Below are 22,341 nucleotides of genomic sequence, written 5' to 3' on the forward strand. Positions count from 1 at the left end.
TGTAAAATGCTATAATGAATGCAAATTAATATATGTTATTTTCTAACAAGTTGCTTCCTGCTTGTTACAAGTAATAACTTTCAGGGTTGACAGACAGTAGGGAATGAAAATGAGGATCAAAACAGAATTAACACACAAATATTCTACTGAATAATTAACACTATATACCTGTGCTTGCAGAAATACACTCATATAAATATCAGATTGAACCATATGAAACTAATAATATTTGATCATCTTTATGGTTCAGCTTAAAAATGGCTTGTCAGGTTTTATTGGCATAGTCACTATGTAATTTCTGTATCTGCATTATTAGAAAGTCATTCTTAAAAGTATTTGGCTAACAGAAAACAAAATCAATTCAATAGCATATGCCGTCTTCTAAAATTTCACTTGGACTAACAAAACATGATAAATCCTTAGTTCCAATCAATAGACCGTGAAAGAGTTACTCTTAAAACCTACAACTAATAGGTCCATTAATTCCTAGGAACTTGAAAAATCTGCTAAAAACAAATTGTGTACTACAACATATGCTAGGACTAGACATGTAGTTCAGTAGCAGATTCAAACTTGTTAGTTAATACTCCGAATCTGGATGACAATCCCTTAACTTCAATTACTAATTACATCTTAGGTAATCAGTACAATTATAATACAATCAGGTTTTTTTCTTAATTCAAAAACCAAGTATAATTTTTAGGTCTGAGGTTTATGAAAGGCATTTCAGGTTTCTTAAATCTAAATCTACATCTTAGCAGTCTAATGTTAGAAGTTATTTCCAAAATCAACAATACTTTACTGGAATTGGTAGCATTCCTTTAGTACTGAGATTTTCGGGTATGCAAGCTTTACATTTTCCATTACAGGACTGCTTTGTTTTAGTCCATGGCAAGACAACACAACCTTATTATCAGGAAATATATCTTGATGGTTTTTGTTTCACTGTAAAAACCCATTTACATTTATCTGATCATTCCAACTGGTTTTTTGGCATGAATTGGCTATTTGTTTAATTGACCACGTCAAAAGTATTCTGTCAGAAGTAAAGGAAATTTTTAAAAGTCAAACCAAGAAATAATAGCTTTACTGAGAAATGATTAAACTTCTTATAGTAAAAAAGAAAAAAAAAATTATCCTTTTTGAAGAATAGTATCTTATCAATTTGTAAAATCAACCATACAATAGTGTTGACAAAAACTTTTGTGTGCAAACAAAATTGCAGTATTACAGTTTTAGTAAAAACAATTCATTTAAACTAATAAATCAAACAGAGTAATTTAGAGTGGGGTTACTTTGTTCTGTTTATAAATAGGGGTAATTTTTGGGTTTTCTGTTCAGTTTACTGACACATATTTTGTCTTAAACACTTTGTCTACAAATGTGTCTTGCATATTACAACAAAAGCTAACCTATGTAATGAAAAATTTGCTAATAAATTCGATTGTATTTTATATAAAAAGTAAATGCCATGGTGCTTATTTTTCCTAGCCATGTATCTCTGAGTCCCTTACCCTTAAAAACAATAGGATTGACAATTATGAGTTAGAAAAACACACAACTCCTAACAGATATTCTTCTTCCATTTCCACTGCCCTTCCTCCTTGTTGGCAGAATCTGTCTTCCAATACAGAGGTCAGAAATTCTAGGTATTTAACTTCCCAGTCTTACTGCAGTGAGGATATAAGCAACCCAGCCTAGCTAATGGTATTGAGATAGAATGTAGTGAGAGAGAAACCAGGAAAGATTTTCCTTCCTAACAAAAAGATACATGATGGGAAAAGTCTTTATTCTTCGTCTAGCAATGCAAAAAAGAATTAACATAGCAGGCCTGCTCGCAAGGTTAACCTTTGGCTGGCATCTGAGAACTCTGATTTCAGGACGGCTCTCACTACTCCCTAAACTCTTTTTTTTTTTTGAGGTGGAGTCTCACCTTGTCGCCTAGGCTGTAGTGCAGTGGTGTGATCTCGGCTCACGGCAAGTGCTACCTCCCGGGTTCACGCCATTCCCTTGCGTCAGCCTCTCTAGTAGCCGGGATTACAGGCACCGGCACCACGACCAGCTAGTTTTTTGTAATTTTAGTAGACATGGGGTTTCACCGTGTTAGCCAGGATGGTCTCGATCTTCTAACCTTGTGATCCGCCCGGCTCAGCCTCCCAAAGTGCTGGGATTACAGGCGTGAGCCACCGTGCCCGGCCACTACTTCCCAAACTCTTAAAAGTGGCACACAGTGCGTCTAAATTATTTGTGCAAACAATATGGTTTATGCTGAACACCTGCTTTCCTTATGGGAATTTGGAATTTTGGTAAGTGCTTGGCAGAGGTTACCCACATGATCGGCCCCCAAGGTAATATTCCCTGCCCATAGTAAGTAGTCAAAATGTTAGCCATTATTATTTCATTACTGCAGTTTAAAAGTCTTATAAAGTGGGCCAATTTACTTTTCTCAGCCTATTATCAATTTCAATAATTAGGAAAGTATCAGATACATTTATCGATGTAGTTAGCATTTCCAGTGTTCTTCATTTAGTTGTGTAAATCCATTTGGTATCATTACCCTACTGCCTGAACAACTGTCTTTAACATTTCTGGTAATGCAGATCTGCTGGTTATCAATTCTTTCAGCTACTGTATATCTGGGGGGGGAAAAACCACTTTATTTCACCTTTGTTTTTGAAAGATATTTTCTTTGGGTAGAAATTTTAGGTTGACAGTTTCAGCACTTTAAAGATGTCACTGTGCCTTCTTGTTTGCATTGTTTTTGACAAGTAATATACTGTAATCCTCATCTGTGTTCCTCTGTACATAACCCAATTTCCTCTCTCTGTCCCACATGCTCGCTTGCCTTTTCCTCTGGCTTTTTTTTTCTTTGACTACTTCTAAGATTTTCTCTTTATCAGAGGTGTTGAACAGTTTGAATACAATGTGCCTTGGTGTAATATTCTTCATGTTTCCTATGCTTTGTGTTCACAGAGATTCTGAAGGTGTGGGTTTATAGTTTTCATCAAATCCAGAAAAATCTCAGCCATTATTTCTTCCAATATTTTTTTTATCATGCTTCTTCTCTCCTCTGCTTCAGGGACTCAAATTTCATATATTGAGCTATTTAAAGTTCCCACAGCTCAGATATTCTGTTCATTTTCTGAGTCTTTCGAGGTTTAATATGTTCCTACTTAACTTTTGAACATATGAAATATAGTTACATAAAACTTCTAAAGTATTTATCTGCTAATTCTAAGCTGTGTCAGTTTTGAGACAGTTATGATTATTGATTTATTTTCTCATTATAGATCATATTTTCCTGCTTCTTTGTGTGCCTGAAAATTACCGGTTGCTATATATCATAAATTTTATCTTGTTGGGTGCCAAATATTTGTAAATATTTTTGAGTTTTGCTCAGGCTTGAAGTTAAATTATTTGAAAACTTTAACGTTTGATCTTTTCAGGACTTATTTTAAAGATTTGTTGTACTTGTCCAGAGCAGTACTCAGTCTAGGGCTAATTAATCCTCATTACTGAGCAAGATTCTTCTGTGTGCCCTACCCAGTGCCTCATAAATCTTGAACATTTGTAGCCCAGTTTGTGGGAACAGGCACTATTCCTAGCCCTGTGTGAGCACAAGTAAGGTTTCCTTGAATCCTTTTGTGTGGTTCCTTGTCAGGCCTCTGGTCGTTTCCTGACATGCATGTAATATTGAATACTCAGCTGAATACTCAAAGGGGACCATCTGTAGATCTCCAGGGATTTTTCTCTGCAGTTCTCATTTCTCTAGTACTCTTTCCTGTTAACTCTAACTGCCTTGGTCTCCTCAGACTTTCAGCTCCATCTCCTGAACTCAGGGAGTCTACCATTCTCCATCTGGTTTCTCCCACTATATGCCACAGCCTGGAAACTCTCTCAAGGTAGTAAGTAGAGGTAGTAATAAGGCTTATCTTGTTTCCATCTCTCACGGATCACTGCCCTTTATTATCTGATATACAGTGTCCTGAAAATTGTTGTTTCACATATTTTGTCCTTATTCCAGTTTTTTGCAGGCAGGAGGGTAAATCTTATCCCTGTAATTCCATCTTGGCTACAAGTTTCACTAACTTATGCTTATTTCTCTGTATTGAACCACTGTAAATGGCATCTCAGTTCAATCACCCCTGATGGAGTGGGGTCAAATCTTACATAGTTATGAGATCATCCCTCTAGATTGTTTCTGTGGGTCTTTCACTAACTGCCTTAAAGGCAGTCCATTCTTCTGCTTAAAAAGCAATTTTAAAAGAAGTAATATTAATACTAAGTAAGGAACTGTAATGCTATGGGGAAGAATGTCTGGAAGTTTGTGCAGCTAAATAAATCACAAAGCGATTGACTTTCTATAGAGTTTCTACAAGAGGATTTTTCTTTTAAAACTCTTGCAAATGAAAATAACAATCGTGGGAGAAGCAGGGAGATACTGAATGTGAAAGTAGGAAAAAGGAATAGCAGAACTTGAGAATGAAAGGGGCTCAGAATAAAATTTTTCTAAGAAAAATAATGGAAATCAAGTCATATATTTACATATGACATCATCTTCTATACATTTTAGGAACTAGTCTTTTGCTCTCTCTTCCTACATAAAAAAATCCAATTTTTTACTTCATTAATATGTTAAGGTAAAATATTAATCAAAACATACAGCGGGAATCATTATCACCATTATCCCTTAATAAGTGTCAAAACAAAATAGGCAAGTTCATGCAAGTGTAAGGTTGTTAAGATAATCTATGGTATAAACTCCATACGGGTGGCCCATGGGCTTTATTTGGCTTGCTGACATGTTTTATTTGGCCTATAGGACAACGGCCTACACCATATTTGCAAAAGTGTAACTTTGCAGCCCAACATTTACAAATTAGAAGACTTCACAAATTAGAGAGATTTCATATAAAAATGGGGGGGGGAATATGTGGCAGCACTCAAGGTGGGTAGTAGCTTCCCACTTTACCTAGTCTGAGCTCTTTAGTTCACTACAGTTTCCATCACTCACTATTGTTTTCCTCCTCACTTAACTGCCCTGGCCCCTTTTTTGCCCCTGCAGGCATTTAGGCTAGTGACACTTGATTTAGGCTACGTACAATAATATTCTAAGAAACTAACATTTTTTGACTTTGAGAATAACTGCATAAAAGCATGACCAAAATTTCTAATTTCTCTAAAGGGGAGATAGATTCCTAGAAAGATACTTTGAAAAGAGTTCTTATTTTCTACCAATAGTAGGAAAGCTGTCTTTGGGGCACATTTTTAAACTACAGATTACTGGGCTGCAGGAAGTACCCCCAAAATTTTTCTTATCTTATCTTTGAGATGGAGTCTCCTCTGTCGCCTGGCTGGAGTGCAGTGGCACGAGCTTGGCTCACTGCAACCTCTGCCTCCTGGGTTCAAGTGATTCTCCTGCCTCAGCCTCCTGAGTAGCTGGTACTACAAGTGCGTGCCACCACACCCGGCTAATTTTTGTATTTTTAGTAGACACGGGGTTTCACCATGTTGAATCTAAACTTTAGGTACATAATAAGACTAACTCCATATTTAGTCTTAGTATTCATACTTAAGCCAAGGAAAGAAAACTAGAAAAACAAATATGTTTTAAAAAGTTTCTATATATCTAGCTTCTTTGGACCCCAATGCTCTATAAGGTAACTGAAATAGATCTAAGTCCTCCTTCCAACTGTAAAATAATACAACTTCAGTTGTATCCAATATTTGTCAAACTCAATTAAAAGAAAATTTTCAACTTAAACAACACTGTAAAATTAGTACTGCTAAGACATCCACGTTTGCTTTTACTACTAACTGATATTTAAGTGCTAACAAAAGAAAGGGATTAAGAGGTCAAAAGTGTGAAACATGTTTGACTAATGAGGTAATCTGAGAAAAAAAAGAAAAGCAGAAAAAAGAAGTTATGCCATTTAATATATAAAAGATGAATACTACTGCACTCCAGCCTGGGCAACAGAGCGAGATTCTGTCTCAAAAAAAAAAAAAAAAAAAAAAAAAAAGGATGAATATTTTATTTGTATAAATTCTTTTAAAAAGCCAAGAGCTTTATAGCGTACTATGAGGGTACATACAAAGTTTCACACTGAGGGAGACTAAAACACCAGTTTAGTGCAACATTAATGTCTCCTCCTGGTTTCAGTGACATTACTGACATGGAAGGATACAGAAAAGCACCCCAGGAAGGAGACTTGGAAGCAAAAGAAAGATGACTTACTTTTCAATCTTTGTACATTTTCAACCTTATATAAATACAAATTTTACCTATTCTATAAAATAACATACTTAATAATAAGCTTTATCAGTTATAACTAAAGTCTGCACAACTCATCCTCTTCACAGGACAACAAAACTGTTTACTTAATAAAAGAACTACACGATCATCTAAACTATTTGCATCGGGATAGTAGTACATAACTCTTAAGAAAAAAAATAGATGTGAAGACAGCCAGTTGAGGGAAAGGATTAATAGTGATTCCAATTTTATGTCTTAAAGAACTCTAGGCTACAAAGTCCACTTCTCCAACTAAGAGCAAATGGCAACCAACTGTGAATGAATTCTAAAACTATGTGATAAACTAAAATTTAGAAACTTTTGTAGTTCTCCTCAGACACTTTTTACATCACCACATACAAAGCATCCAGTCCTACTGAAAGAGTCAATTCAAAGGAAATTCAAAAGAAACTTTGTTAGCAGTCACCAACAGTTTGGGGCTCTGTAAATAACTGCCATTAACCAAACCAAAGGATGATTTTTAAAACTATTCTCCATTGTAACACGGAAATACAATGTTAAATAGATAAAAGGTAAAACCTGTCAAATAAAGCACGATCATAACTATTGTTTTTGTATTGCCTTATTTTTAAATAAAAACTTTCATTTTAAAAAGGCCATTACCTTATTACCTTAATAAGATAATTATTTCCAACTCTGAACTAAAAGTTATAAATGATTTTCACTATTAAATTACCTAGTGTGTAGTGTTTAGGCATACAGGCTTCGGAACCAGATTGCCTAGATGCAAAATGCTGGCTCTCCCACTTACCATCTATATTTGGGCAGATTAATTAATCTAAGCGCATCTCTGTTTCCATTATCTATAAAAAGGAAGATAATAGTAGTATTTACCATAAGTATGTTTTGAGGAATTAAATTTTTATTAAACAGTATATTTTCTAAGCATGTACTATCATTATTATTACCTAATCATCTTTGTAAAGCAGCAACCCCGCCTAATTTTATAGGCATGTACTATCATTATTATTACCTAATCATCTTTGTAAAGCAGCAAACCAGTCTCAAGTAAATCTTCCAAGAATTGACTAGAATAACATAATGCATTAGAATCAGTAAGCTTCCTCCATATTTAGAAGAAAAAAATCTTCAGGCAAAATATCATAATTTGTTTCTCAACAAATCAGATTCTATACATAATGAATTCTTCACAATCTAATCTTTCTACTCCTAAAATAGGTTGTTTCTCCTTATAAAAATCTTTATAATGTCCCTCATTGTTTTTTTCTGGCCTTTTTAAATTGAAAGTTTTTATTAAAAAATAAGGTGATACAAAAACGATAGTTATGATCATGCTTTATTAGCCAGGTTTTACCTTATCTATTTAACATTATATTTCCATGTTACAAAAAGCTCCTTATCAATCTAATTTTTGACGACCACAAAATTCTATTGTAAGGATTTAGAATAAATCATTCCTATTCTCTAACCTATTTGTTTCCAATTTTATATTACTACAAACGAGCATCTAAACATTGTTAAAAGATTTTCAAAAAGGCACTTCATTATCTTTACTTTACTCAACAGTTTTATAGGAACTCAGCGCTGTGAAGACCAAAAGTGACAAGTTAGTAGAGGAAGACCTTGAAAAAAGAAAAGCTAAAAGGAAAATATATCATTGCAAGAACTGTTTTGAAAGCTCATAAAAAATCTCATGAATTTAGATGCCAAATTAGACTGCCAAGGTTTCTTTCATCTTTTCTAAGGATATTGAGGTGATTTTTTGCCCCACCTTAATACTGCTCATGTTAAAAGACACTATTGATATGAGAAGTTATAGTTATGATAACTGACTGCAGTAGGACAGACTTGGATTCAAGTGTGTGCTCCACTACCTCTCATTAAGCCTCTCTAAGCCCCAGTTTTCTCATCTGTAAAATAATAATAGCATTTACTTCACAGAATTGCATGTACCTCAATAGGACTGTAAAGATAAACAATATACTATGTGTCAATTTCTTAAAATACAGTGTCTAGCACACAATAATATCCAAATAGTACCTTATCATTGGAATCATTTTCAGTGTTCATTTAGATGATGTGAAAGACAATATAAACATACACATATGAATTATTGGCTTAATCTACAGATTATAATGGCATAGAATCCTATTTACAGACAGCATAGATATATTTTAAAATATTTTCATGTAGTACAAAAAGGTTGTGAAATGTAGATGGATATATAAAAATCTTTCTAATATTCCTCATTAGGGTAGTAAGGGTATTTAAAGACTTTTTTTTAAAAAAAAAAAAGATTAATAGTTTTAAAGGAATCATAAACATGAATTTTGCTGTTTATAGCACATACAATTATAGTTTTTATCTTGAGACAGAATCAAATTTTTAAGTCTTATTTTATATGATTAAGAACTTTAATGAATTTAAAAGAACGCTAAGTGCTCCAGGATTAATTTATCATCTGGAATAACATTATTTCCTCGAGTTATTTTTCTTAGAAATACAAAAAGCAGCAGAAAATGTACTGGCCACCATTATGGACAGTTACCAATCAAGGCAAAGACAATCCTTCAGATGATATGGCTAGCTAAGATAGTACTTTTAGAGGTCTACACTGAATTTTGCTCTTATTTAACAAGCAACTAGGTGACTTTACGCAATCAACCAAGTATTTGTAGAGTCAAGGATTTTCATAATGTTATTTCAAGAATTAAGAAAAAAAATCTAGTCTTGAGTGGGTAAAATACTAAACCTATTTATTGAATTGCACTGCACTTGATAGTACACCAAATAAAACATTTATGTGATTTTCAGATGGAAAGATGCCATTCATTTAGAAACTTTTTAGGAATGGATATCTGCCAAGTATAATGCTAACTTGTAAGAGGAGAATAGAGTGTTATTTTTATTATTTCATTCATTCATTTCTATTTCTATAGAAAGTAGTCAAAGCAACTTGTGGAAAGCACTTCCAATTAATTTTAAATTATAAATCCTAGTGATTATCATAATAAATAAGCATAAAGGCTAACAGTAAAGCCACACTAGGGGCAAATATAAAACCAACTAGTATAGAAGAATATTAAAAAACAGAATGAGATTTTTATTTAAACAGTTTTTCTAAATGTATAGTGTAGGTGGCTCATTTTAAATACAATTCCCAATCCCCCATCCCAGGTTAAGTGAACCAAGCAATAACTAATCCACACAGTATATTCAATTAAACAAACATCACATACTTGTTTTAGCATCAAGATCCTTTGTCGGCTTGTTCTAAAAAAGTGGCAGATAGAGGAAAATGATAAATAGCTTTAATTCAATTAATAGTTGGCTTATTGAGCAAATTTAGAAAGTGCTAAAAAAATCACTTTCCATTTCACCCAGTCCTCCCAGCCTCAGTGGGATTTCCTCATTACTACAAGCCCCATATTTTACTTGACCATTATAGACTGCAATAATTTCTTCACTTTACTCTTCATTTTCTGCAAATGTGGACTGAGGCCATCACTGTTCAAATTATTCAACTTCAAACTCACAAAGCCTCTATAAATCCTTTATCAACCTCTCATTACTTTCCCAACAGCAATGAATCCCAACTTTACCTATCTCTCTTTATTTTCACCACTACCCAAATAATACCTGGCGATAATCTTGCCTCCTATGATAGCACCTTCTGAAGATACTATCATTAAGTGTAAATTATCTATAAAATCTTATTTTTATTTCTATTCATCAATAGGTCCACATCTATCTTTGTAGCCTTCTCTTCAATCTTATAGAAAAAAGTTGTTTCCCCCTGACTAAAATGACTACCTCTACCTAGGACTCATCCTTTACCATCCAGACAATCTTCATAAAAGGAGATGATTCTCACTCTTTCTGCCATTTTAAATCTGTTAATCTCATAGAATCAATCTGTTCTTTTACCACCTTTAACCTTAAAAAGGAAAAATGTTCTGACCCTATAAAATCTCATAGATCAGATCATCCAACTCTCAACTATTTTGAAACCAAGTATCATCCCCCATTTCAATTTCCTTTCTATCCCTGCAATATTCAACTGATCACAGTGTTCTACTTTTCTTTAGCCTTCTCTCTTAGGCTCCCTGTGGCATCTGGAACTATTGGTCCTTTACTCTCGACTCTCCTAAGGCACTTTCTTTAACATAACATTTTCCTAGTTTCTTAGGCACTCCCTTCTCTGTCCTCATCCTTTTCTCACTTTGACAGGGCATCTTCAGCATTTCTTTGTAAGCACTTCCCTCATGAATTCACTTACTCATATCTTTTGTTTTGCTCCATGACATACCATTCTCATCTACAGACATTTAATGTCTTCAAGACTCAGCTCACGCTCTACTCCCCAAGTGAATCCTGATTAAATCAGATCACACTTTCTTAAAACTTTCATTGCAGTTAATCATTATTTTACAATATATAATGGTTTCCTGTCTTTGTGTGTTTTAAGCAAGATTGTAAGTTTTTTGGTAGGAACCACTTTCTTTTATTTTTCAGTATTTCTCAAACTATGGAAAATAATTCTGATCATAGAGTGGTCAAATATGTTACAGTAGTATAATTAGTTTACACAAGAGACAAAGGACATTCAAAAAAATTAAATGTATTTATAAGACATTTATAATTGTTGCTATTTTTTTAAATGGTCAAATAATGCTGTGGTATTTTTTTTCTGTCAATTTCTGTATTTTTCACATATTCAAGGGGACATGGCAGATTTACCTATTTTGTTTCCTTTAAAATGTCAACCATTTTAGTCTTAAAGTAGCTTATATGTAGCTACTCTGCCTAAAAAGATCTTACATATAAAACAATCTGATAACCAAAGCAATAGCAGTGGCCTAATCAAACCAATGTAAACTAAAGAGGCTAAAATCTGAGTGATAAAGAGATAAACTGCTTTTATTTCAGCATTATTAATCAGATTTATTAGGCGACTATTTATCTCAGTAACACAGTTGAAGAGGGAAGTAAAGGTAAAGAATTCCTGTAAACAGAATCAGTAGGCTATGCTCAATCATTTTATATGTGTATAATTCAGGAATAAAGCTCACAAAACCTTTTGAGATATATATTATTATTTCCATTTTACAGATCAGATATAGATTAAATTTATCCAAAGTCATTCTAATTACTAAAAGAGCTAAAACTCAAACCGAGGACTACCCAAATTCAACATGTTTGCTCTTTCTATTATACTGTGCTTCCTAATTTAGGTCTAACCATGAATAAACAAGTCATAACACTACCTGAGTTCAGTTTTCACAAAAGTTAAATACTTAAGAATGAATATAAATAGACATTAATTTTGTCTTGTTAAAAGGTTAACAATGAACTCAATTTAGTATTTCAATAGTAGCTCAAATACTGATTTTTTAATTATATAAATTAATCACATTATTACAAACAATTAAATGTCAAACAATGCAAAGCACAAAAGTACCAAATGATCTTAATGGCCATGAACTAGTCTCCCTGAAGAGTAAATCCAGTTTCTTAAATATCCACTAGGTCTAAGTACTTTATTAGCATCATCTGAGTGAAGCTAATTATCTGAGTTCATGCTGAATAAATAAATTTATTGGCAGGGTATATTGCAGAGAATAGCTGTGAAGACAAAATGACATGTAAAACATATATATGTAATGACTCATTTTATATAGTTAAAAAAGGGAACTAGGTGTAAGAGGTGCTAAGAGATGTGTTATGAGTTCTGTAGTTAATAAATGAAAAATCATACATATCATATCTTAGGGATTCATAACATACATTAGAGCATATTTAAAGTTCTGCGAGAAATACCAAATAATTTTAAACAGAAAAACTACTAAAAGCATGCACAATATCAGCTCAGAAATGAGATCACAAACACTTTCTGAAGAATTTTAGGTTATATTACACAGTACGTAGCCTCAGAAGCATCGCAACGTAAGATTCACAAATATTAGGTAATAATTCTGTGTGAGACTGTGAACATGTACATTTTAACAAACTACAATTTATATATCTGAGAGTGTCACCTTTCTAAATAGACACTTCAGAAGGGTAAAGTACACTTGTCCTCAAAGACAATGTTATCAAAAATATTTCTGGAATCTTCTTTTCTAATTATGTTTAGATATTTTTAAAATATTCATTTTTACTTTATACTCCATTTTTCATTTTAATGCAAATTACACTTATCACTCACCTTTCTAAAACATGAAAAAATATATTATTTAATTAAATCAAACCTACTCTCAAAGAAGAGATATGCCACCAAAAAGGATGTTTAAAACAATATGCCATATGACCTAAAAGTGATTCCCAAACAGGAAATACAGTGTTCTTAACATGAGTAGTTTGAGGCCGGGCATGGCAGCTCATCCTTGAGAGGCCGAGGCAGGAGGATTGCTTGAGTCCAGTAGTTTGAGACCAGCCTGGGCAACATAAGGAGACCCCATTTCTACAAATAAATACAAATAAAATTAGCCGGGTGTGTGTGGCAGCAGGTGCCTGTAATCCCAGTGCTTTGCGGGGCTGAAGTAGGAGGATCAGTTGAGCATGGGAGGTTGAGGTGCTGCAGTGACCTGTGAATTGGGCCACTACACTCCAGCCTGAGTGACAGAGACCTTGTCTCAAAAAAAAAAAAATAAAAAGAAAACACCAGAAAAATAATTATAGTAGTTTGAAAAAGATGACATTCATTTCACAAGTTCTAGTAAGTGTGTAAAAATCAGGCACACATCACATATATCAACAAGCCCAAGCAATGAGTGGAAGAAACATGTGGCCCAAGGAACAAAGTAGGCCTATAAACTTTGAAACAAGAACTCACATTTAAGTTCATATATTACCTGTACCCAATGTTTAAAAAAACTGTTATAAATCAAATATAAGTATACTAAAAATGATAATAGCTAATATTTATTAAATACATAGTATGTATTAAGCACTATTCTAAGTGCTTTACATGTTATAACTCATTTGGTTCTCACAACAATCCCATAAAGTAGGCTTGGTTATCATCCTCATTTTGAAGATGAGGAAAATAAAGTACAGCAAGGTTAAGCAACTTGGGCAAGGTCACAGAGCTTCTAAACCACAGAGTCAGATCAAAACCCAGGCATTCTGGCTCTTAGTCTATGCTTTAAATACCATACTATACTGTTTCTCTAAATCAAACAGGAGTGGTCAACACCATGCACAGCAACATCTAAAAACAAATCACCTGTATATATATTCAGATAGGTACCCACATGTTTGTAAAGTTTTACAAGGCCATTTGCATGTTATTTAATCTTATCTTCACAGCTACTCTGTGCAATACATCCTGCCAATACATTGATTTATTCAGCATGAACTCAGATGATTAAAGCTATGTAGCCTCAGACTATTCCACTAAGTTGCCTGTCTTGGAAACGCCTTGGAAATGTCTCGGAAACTGCACCACCAGTGCCTAGTAGAGTGTCTGGCAAAGAATAGGAATTAATGAATAAGGAACAATTAGAAAGGGAACTAGGTATACAAATGTTGTATAAGCCCAGATTTATCATTACAGAGTCACCTAGAAAAATACTCAAACATTGTGGTTCATAGACAGTGATTCTTAAGCATCCCCGCAGGTGGAAGAACAGTAGTACTCATTTTTTCAATTGAATCTTAGTATCTCAATACAATCTTAAAACCCCTTTAAAGTTAGAAAGTTTGATGTACTAACGTAAACCTGAAAAAAATTCAGATAAAATTTTACCTTAAAAACAGAGCTCAATTTGGTCTTCACACCAATGAGTGTGATATATTATGCAACCATATTCAAATATTTTCTTTTGTTTAAAAATTGAAGGATATTTCCATTAAATATTAAGTTTTAATATTAGAGAGTAATATATTCTAAATTTTTCATTGTAACTCTAAGAATCATATGCCCCAAACTGTGAACATAGAGGAATATGTTACCTTGAATTATAACTGAAGTTACAGTATCTCTGGGTACTATGTAATAACACATATCCCGTTTTTCATTTCTATACTCCTTAAGGCAGTGCCAGAATTGAAGCTCCAATAGAACTCAAGTGAATAGTATAGCTACAATAGTTTTATCTGGTGTAGATTTGATAACCGAACATTCTGGAACTAAAGTTTCTATTATGTTATTGTAGTGATTTATTATTTAATTTTTAGGTTTTTGTTTGTTTTTAAACACCTGTCACAGCTTTCATGAAGTACAGCTACAAAAATACATTTCAGTCTTGGTAAATTTTCATACAGTACTAGAAAATTGACATATGTTACACATTGCTTTAAGCTCATTCCTTGAACCAGGCAGAGAAACCAGCATGAAAATAAAATTAGAACAGATTGTGTAAAGAATGAATTTAATCAATATGGTGTTCAAATAATTTCATGAAATTACATCTCAGCTAAAGACAGAAATATAAAAGACACTGACAAGGGAATTTATCATTAAAAACTGAAATTCCTGTTCTAAAATACTAATTATTTTTGCTTCAAAAACTGAATTACATGTTCCAGAAGAAATATTTAACTACACTAAGACCTAAAATAATCATCCCCTAAATAATTTAAATGTTTATTTTTAAAATTACACTTTTTTAGAAGAAGCAAAAATACGTAAATAGCGCTAAAAGAATTTTTAGAAATTCCCAGGCTATACCTTTCCTCAAAAAACAAAATAGAATACAACTTTGAATATCTTTAACACAATCTCAGGTTACATAATCATTCTAACCTTAATTTAAGTTCAACAAGAATGTTTCACTTTTGTTCCACAGACTCTATTACAACTAAGTGGGGAAGCATTAAAACATGAAAATGATATCGCACACAAAACATTCCATCAAGCATTCTTTCAACAATATAACTCCCAATGTTCTGTATACAAATATACCTGATCAGAGTAGGTAAAAAAACGTGGTTATGTAAAAAAATAATTAAATAAATAAAATAAAAATACCATCTACCAAGAAGGAATATTTTTAATTTAAATTAATTATTGTTCCTCTTCTACTCAGAGCATACTAAACCAATAAAACTTTGATTAGGAAACATCTTTTTTAGGTGTGTAAGGAGCAGGTATAGGATGAACCATACAGCAGTTTCTTCTAAGCTGTGCATCAGTAGTTACCTAGTGTCAAATACCACTAAGTTTGATGACACAGTCTTAGCTTCCAAACACTGGGAATTCTTTAGGAATCTCATTTTTTTCAACTAATAAAACAGTTTTCTGTTGAAAACTCAATGACATGATTTGATAATTCAGAATTTCTGTATGCAAAAGAAAAAAGATCTTTATCAAAAAGGAAAACTTTCAATCAAATCCTAACATTTGTGTTGAAATGAGACTATTTTCAGTGTTTTGGGACATCACATTTCCAGACCTGAAACTTTTGCAGTACACAAGCGCAATTAAGCCATTAGTTAGGTTTAGAGCATACTGATACAAGCAATAAAAACAAGGACACAGGCCGGGCGCGGTGGCTCAAGCCTGTAATCCCAGCACTTTGGGAGGCCGAGACAGGCGGATCATGAGGTCAGGAGATCGAGACCATCCTGGCTAACACAGTGAAACCCTGTCTCTACTAAAAATACAAAAAATTAGCCAGGCGAGGTGGCGGGTGCCTGTAATCCCAGCTACTCGGCAACCTGAGGCAGGAGAATGGCATGAACCCGGGAGGCGGAGCTTGCAGTGAGCTGAGATCTGGCCACTGCACTCCAGCCCGGGCGACAGAGCGAGACTCCGTCTCAAAAAAAACAAAAAACAAGGACACTAAATTTCCTCTTCTTGGTTAACTTTGAAAAGAAAAACCTTTAACTAGGTACAAAAGACTGAGGAGGCCGGGCACGGTGGCTCAAGCCTGTAATCCCAGCACTTTGGGAGGCCGAGACGGGCGGATCACGAGGTCAGGAGATCAAGACTATCCTGGCTAATACGGTGAAACCCCATCTCTACTAAAAAAATACAAAAAAACTAGCCGGGCGAGGTGGCGGGCGCCTGTAGTCCCAGCTACTCGGGAGGCTGAGGCAGGAGAATGGCGTAAACCCGGGAGGCGGAGCTTGCAGTGAGCTGAGATCCGGCCACTGCACTCCAGCCTGGGTGACAGACCGAGACTCCGTCTCAAAAAAAAAAAAAAAAAAAAAAAAAAAGACTGAGGAAAGAGGAAATGTAAAAAAATGTGGTATTTCTCCTGACTTTTTTTAAAAAAAAGTAACTTTACAAAAAAACACAATATATTTTTAAATTATAAATCTGAAGGAAATAACATAGGAATTATACATATGCCATTTCAGATGATAAGAAACATATACAAATTTCAAAACCTCTAAGCAGTACAGGACTTTCTGTGATGAGGAAATGTTCTATATCTGAGCTGTCTGCTACAGTAGCTACTAGCTGCAAGTGGCTCCTGAGCACTTAAAATATGGCTAGTTGTAATAAGCAGAATTTTAAATTGTATCTCATTTAATTAAAATATAAATTTACATAACATATATGGCCAGGGAAACTACATTTGACAGTATAGCTCTAGGGAAATATTGTACCTTAAATTCTCATCTAAATAGTAAAAAGTCCTGTAGACAGGCATATATATAGATGCTTCTGAGACATTTTTGTGTTTTAAATTCTTAAGATTTATATAGAAGAAATACATAAATATAAAATACAATCCAAAACAAAAAATGTTGCTGCATTTGTGGGAACCAAATTTTCTACACTACATTCTAGTAGAGTCTTATATTGGTTCCAAAGTTGACTATAGTTTCTTAAGGAGTTTCTAAAAATATGGATGCCAGGGTCTCTCGTCTGCAAAGATTCTGGTTTAATTAGTCTGAGTTGAGGCCGGGGCATGGAGATTATTAAAAGCTATCCAGACCTGGGGCAGTGACTCACACCTGGAATCCCTGTGCTTTGGGAGGCCAAGGAGGGAGAACTGCTTCAAGCCAGGGAGTTTGAGACAAGGCTGGGCAACATAGGAAGACCATTCTCTCTACAAAAAATAAAAAATTAGCTGAGTAGCGCATGCCTGTAGTATCAGTTATTCAGGATGCTGAGGCAGAGGGATCACTTGAGCCCAGCAATTTAAGGTTGCAGTGAGGTATGATCACACCACTGTATTCCAGCCTGGTTGACAGAGTGAGATCCTGTCTCTTAAAAAAAATTTAACAAACTTAAAAAAGCTACCCAGGTGATTCTAAGGTACAGGCAGAGTTGAATAGTACTAAACTAGAAAAAAAGAAAAAAGAAAAAGAAAGAAACTGTTTATTAAGCATAGATGAAGTATGCAACCAAAGACATTTATTGGTTAGTAGGTAAAGAGGGCCTTTTGCCCAGCCAGATTCAAGTTACACATTCAGGAATGATTTGAGTAGTCATACGTGTTTGTGATTATTTAATTTTAATTTTTTAAAGAAAATTTGCAAGGAAGCAAGCAACCTAAATATTGAGTGTTAGCTTGCACTTAAACTACGTTTGCATATATTAATTTCACCCTCAAAATACCCTTGAGAGGGACCAGGCATGGTGGCTCACACCTGTAATCCTTGCACTTTGAGAGGCTGAGGTGGGCGGATCACTTGAGCTCACGAGTTCAAGACCAGCCTGGCCAATATGGCAAAACCCCGTCTCTACTAAAAGTACAGAAATTAGCCGGGCATGGTAGCGCATGCCTGTAATCCCAGCTTACTAGGGAGGCTGAGGCAGGAGAATTGCTTGAACCCAGGATTGGGGGCAGAGATTGCAGTGAGCTGAGATTGCGCCACTGCACTCCAGCCTGCGCGACAGAGTGAGATTCCATCTCAAAAAAAAAGAAAACACACACACACACACAACAAAATAAAAAAGACTTGAGAGGTATATATTATTAAATTATTAAAAATAAACTTTAATAGTCTTAGGATTTGGACACATATTTGTCAGACAGCAGAGTCCTCCACACTCTTTATACTATGGCAGAAGGATTTTCTTTGAGACAGTTTGTTTCAGAGAATTTTCATACTTTTCCAGTGTGAAAACAAATCAAAACAAAACAAAAATTAAAAAAGCAGGATTCAATGGCAGAGCACAGGATAAGGCAAACACATCTAAACAAGCACTTAAACCAGACTCTATTCCTGTATTTCCTATGCATTTGGAAAAAACATGTGAAGTTTATCTGGAAAAAAACATGTGAAGTTTATGGTTTAACTCTATACAAGATTATGTAGGAATTGCTATCTTCTTATCCTGAGAAATTAACCAATGGCCCACCTACTGCCTTACTACTAGTGACAGTCACACATTCTTGGGAACAGGGTTGGGCAGGATAGAGCAGGGTGCTTAGTCACAGTGCCTGACACTAAACAAGAATAATGGTCTTAAACATGTTTTCATTTTCTCCCCAAACTCAAAGGATTATTAGAATTCCATCTCCCAAAGCAGTTTACAGACGGAGTTTTGATGGGACATTTACAGCTAGTATGAAACTTTTGGTTGGGCACGGTGGCTCACACCTGTAATCCCAGCACTTTGGGAGGCTGAGGTGGGTGGATCACGAGGTCAGGAGATCGAGACCATCCTGGCTAACACGGTGAAACCCTGTCTCTACTAAAAATACAAAAAATTAGCCGGGCGTGGTGGCGGGTGCCTGTAGTCCCAGCTACTCGGGAGGCTGAGGCAGGAGAATGGCGTGAACCCGGGAGGCGGAGCTTGCAGTGAGCCGAGATTGCGCCACTGCACTCCAGCCTGGGCGACAGAGCCAGACTCCATCTCAAACAAAAAATAAAAATAAAAAAGAAACTTTCAACTTTAACTTAAGCTGTCAAAAGTCCTACATTAATGTACTCATTAAAAGCTATCTTTTAGCCTTGGTCAACACAGCGAGACCTTGTCTCTATTTAAAACAAATAAAATAAAATTAGCTGGGTGTGGTGTTGTACACCTGTGGTACCAGCTACTTTGGGGGCTGAGTTGGGAGGATTGCTTGAGCCTGGGAAGCTGAGGCAGCAGTGAGCCATGATTCCAAACTGAGCAACAGAGAGAGACCCTATCTTAAAAGCTATCTCTAAAAAGTTTAGTTCCTGAGTTGTTTGACTCATTTTAATTTTCAAATTAAAAGAGAGTTTTTCAGGGATTAAAAAAAAAAAAAGGAAGTCCAGACCAAAAAATTCTCATCATTCCCATCAGCACTGATTCTTCTATCCTGAGACCCATTATCTATTCTCCTTTTTCAGGCCCCTACCTTGTAAAGTGATACTCAAATGAGTCATACTTGGTTGCATCAGAGGCCAATGAGAACACTTTGAACCACACAGAGTTCTCTCAAAGCATATTCCAAAACAAGTATATGTTGACAGGAGTAACTACTAAATGCACTGGCTTGGAGTATGGTTGTGTGTCTTTTCCATTTCAAATGGTGTTAATTATAATTTAATTATACATAAAAATGTTTTGGGGTTTATTTAAAAATTACACCCTCTGTCAAAAGAAGAGGGTGAAGAGGAAAAAGAAAGAAGTCATAGTTTATCCCTTATAGTCCTTCTCTCCAGTACATTTGGGGCTGGGCACTAAGATGAGCTGGAAAAACATACACTCAATTGACATGGGAGAAGCTACAACACTTCTCCATCCAACCCTTAACATATTAAAGACAGAACAAATCAACACCTGTTTTTCTCAATAACGAAGAATACATAAATTTCATTCATTCAAAGATGATCACCTACCATCTTCTACTCCAAAACAAATGATTAGCTAATTCCCACATTCACATACTGTATTTAGGAGGCAGCCCTCAAAAACAACAACAAAAAGATAATTTAAGTTTTATAACGTGACCCCTATCATAGTATTAAAATCTGACTTTTAAATTGACACTGGTTTTAATGGTGTGCGTGTATGTAACTTGTGACATGAAAAACCATTTATATTTTTGGATGCTGGTAATCACCCTTAAAAATATAAGTAGGCTTAACATGCAAGTAAAAATGGTGAGACAAATGTAAATTCAAAGATAAACCTACATAATGGTAAAGCAAGCTATAATTCTCTAATTGTAAAAGTGAAAAACACTATGAAATCAGACCTTTTCTTAACAACTAACCTCAAATATTTTTCTATTTTTAGTTCTAATTTCCATCCTATCCTCTCCCCACACATACTCCCACAAAGCCTCTAGAACATCAAGTAGAACACAATGTTATGAACAAAGTATAATAAACAAGATTGGACATCAATGAGCCTCTGTATAAATTTACTAAATCAATGTATGTATGAATTTACTAAAAAATGCTTCTAGTGATATTAAAACGAGAAATAATTTGTATCTTGGCACCATTACAAGCAGCCAATGAGCATGAAGCAAGTTTTCACCTGGACGCTGCCAACACAGTCATCAAGACTTTGGGAAAATACCAAAGCTTGTTTCATAATACATCCACTTTTACTTTTTTTCCCCCATCCTTTAGTAAACTTTCTAGATATAAATTTTAAAATGTTAAAATTTATAATTAGTTACCAGCGCCCTTCATCCCACAGATCAGGTGTCCTACATTTTGTTCAGGTCCTGCCTTGAAAACAAACCCGATTGCCCCATTTTCTGAGAGGGAGCTCAGCTCCAGGCAGCTCCCTATGAAGTCACCGCGTTTGTTGTTTCAAAGATGCAATTAAATGAAAATGACACAAGGCTGTCGAATAGATTAGTTGGAAGTGTGCGGTGGTGTCGATCATATACGTGTATGGCCAATGAAAACTGTATTGCTGTAAATCTCTTAGTGATATTTCTCCCCATCTTCCTCTCTCCATTATATTCACAACACAAGGAAATTAAACTTTTTAAGAATTTTCTTGACTTTGGTTTAACTTTAGCTTCCCAGCTGTCTGCTCTTACAGTATCACGTAATGAGCTAAGCGGCGGGGCTAGGGGGCCGGAGGGCAGAGTGTTAATTTTAGCGAGCAGAAGAAAAGCAATAAAAGAGCTTGCATCAGACAGTGTCTCTCTCTCTCTCTCTCTCTGCCCCCTCTCTTCCTCCGCTTCCCCGCCATCCCACCCCCTTCTCGAGCCCTTACACATACACATTCTTCTGGGCGGCCTCTAACTACACCATCTCCACAATCATTTGCAGAAATTAGAAACAGACTCCGGGAGCCCTTCCCTTAAGCACGCACAGAGCGGAGCTGTGCAAGCACGACGGGGCAATGTCACTCCCTGTTACCCCACAATCTCGTACTGCCCCTGTGGGTTTCGTTCCCGAGATCCGGCTTTCTTCCGCTGAGGAGATGGATCTACCTACTCCGCAATGGAGTTTTATCTCATTCTTCCCCACTCCAGTCACCCCACCCCCACTCTAACGTACAAAAACACCCCACCACCACAACCAAAGAAAAGTTCCTTCTACCAGGGCAACAGAGGAGTTGGGTTTAGGGACTGGAGCAAAAGCAGAGACAGGAGGAAGAGAGCTAGCGCAATGTACTTTGTTTTGCACTTCTGCACATGCAGCGCAGAGCCCAGGGCGGCTCTCTTCCTTACCGGCTGGTCCCGAGACCAGGTCCTGCTACTGGAGCGCCGGGCTAGGGCTGCGGGGACGCGGCGTCGGGGCGGGCAGCCGGCAGCCGCCGCGGGCGCCGAGAGCCACCACCTCTTCTCCCACAAGCGGCTGCGGGCGTGGGCTGAAGGAGCTGGAGAAGGAGCCTGGGGAGGGGGAGAAGAGGAGCAGCATCTCCTCCTCCTCCTCCTTGCCTCGGAAACGCCCCTCCAGCGGCGATCCCAGCCGACTGCCGGACCCCCGAGCGCTCAACGCACCCCCCCCCCCGCCCTACTGTGCTCGACGCCCCTCCAAGAGCTTCGCCAGAACCTTCCGGCGCGGGCAGCTCAACTCCTGTAGGCGACTCTGACCGCTGCCGAGGCGGACCTGGGAGCTACGGAGCGCGGCTCGCCAGCACGACGGTCTCTAGGGACCGTGAGCATGGTGTGTCACCCTCGCCTCAGCTCGGCCGCCGGAGCTACTGGCAATACTCGGGCTCCACCTCGGGCAGCCGCGCCGGCTCCGCCCCCCCGGTCCTGTCACTCAAC

The 22,341-nt window shown here is 36.2% G+C and overlaps 1 protein-coding gene across 1 annotated transcript in view; it reads right to left on the reverse strand.

Moving 5' to 3' along the window:
* The window catches only part of PTPN13 (protein tyrosine phosphatase non-receptor type 13), a 223,872-nt gene extending 201,602 nt beyond the window's left edge, over nt 1-22,270 (reverse strand). Inside the window, exon 1 of the mRNA XM_050790402.1 lies at nt 21,799-22,270. The gene's annotated coding sequence lies outside the window, so the exon portion shown is untranslated. The remainder of the gene's footprint in view (nt 1-21,798) is intronic.
* Between the last annotated feature and the right edge of the window lie 71 nt (nt 22,271-22,341).

This window comes from Macaca thibetana, chromosome 5 (genome assembly GCF_024542745.1).
Source record: "Macaca thibetana thibetana isolate TM-01 chromosome 5, ASM2454274v1, whole genome shotgun sequence".
Lineage (NCBI taxonomy): Eukaryota > Metazoa > Chordata > Mammalia > Primates > Cercopithecidae > Macaca > Macaca thibetana.